Genomic DNA, 1,428 nt, shown 5'->3' on the forward strand with positions numbered 1-1,428 from the left:
TGGATACAGATGTTAGCTAACTCTTGCCTATGTCCACATCCAGCAGACATTGAGCAACATTAGTATTAATTTGGTGTCATGTTTCTGACAACCTCATGAAAGTAACTCCAATATTTATTTGACTGTTAGCTCTGGTTTGGTTGTAAATGCCAGACAAACTATCTGGCTATTTAACTGCTAAATGCTGCACTATGTTCACAAGCTAGTTGCTAATTTAGCTTATGTAAGCTTCACATTTTTCCACATACAGAAGTGATATTCTTGGGGTTGTAGTAAGGTGATACTCTGTACAGTTTGTAACGAGTGTAGAGAATGAGGCCTCTCTTTTTAGCCTAGAGCTAAACCAAACGCGCTGATTAAACAGTTTATCTACTCAAATATATGCTGCAAATGTTAGCATGTCCATCTAACTAGCGCACAACCTGCAGCAAATACAGTACATTTTTTTGCAGGGTTACTGATGCTGTTCACAGCTAGCAAATCTACTGATGCTACAACAGTATGTCAGATTTTAGGGTGACGTTAGCGCTGTGTTCTTTTTTGGATTTGGGAAAGTTTACACTTCAGTAATTCGGGGCCAAACTCATTGTCTCAGATAGTGTTATGTTTGCCAAACACATTGGGTAGTCCTCATCCTGGTCTAACTTGTAACTTTAAAAGTGAAACATTTGTATAAATCTAACCTAATTATAGTCATATAATCTGTTGTTCATAGAGAAGTAATAGTGCAGCTTTAAGTACACAAGCTCAAACAAATACTAAAACGGAGCAGCTGCAGACAGTCTCTCCAGGTAGCACTGCAGTCACTGAGCTTAATATATGAAGTTCTTGCAAGTTAATATGATCTGATGCGTGATGCAGAGAGGTACACAGGCGAAGAGATTTGAGGTGCGCCTGCTAATACGTGCACAGCACAAGGCACCAGGGGAGAGGCAGTTCCAGCCATTTTACAGTGTTGATCACGCAGGGAAGCTCTTTCACACCCACTCAAACTCCTGAGCCACTGAGCACAAGGCAGACTTTTACTTAGAGGGTTGTGTTTATGATTTCCTGACCTTGTCTGTAAATTGGAGATAAAGTTTAAATACCTGTCTGTCAGTTAGGGCCCATGTGGTTTACTGTTTTATATATATATACTGTATATGTATATATTTCTATATATTTCATCCCTTGGCTGGTACGTCTATTATCTACATCTATTATCTGTGTACTGTCTCCTCTCTGTCCCAGTGGACAGCATGATGGGAAATCTCAGTACATTACAATTTATGAGCTTATTATTTAGATATGCTCAAAGCCCAAAGAAGGACCACAGCCAGTGGGGCTTAAGCTTCCTTTGACAACTGATATCTGCCAGAGCTGCACCGCTGATGGGAGCAGCGCTGGATGTCTGGACAACTGACATAAACATCTCTGTCAAGCAAAACA

Source organism: Chaetodon auriga, chromosome 17 (genome assembly GCF_051107435.1).
Source record: "Chaetodon auriga isolate fChaAug3 chromosome 17, fChaAug3.hap1, whole genome shotgun sequence".
Classification (NCBI taxonomy): Eukaryota; Metazoa; Chordata; class Actinopteri; order Chaetodontiformes; family Chaetodontidae; genus Chaetodon; species Chaetodon auriga.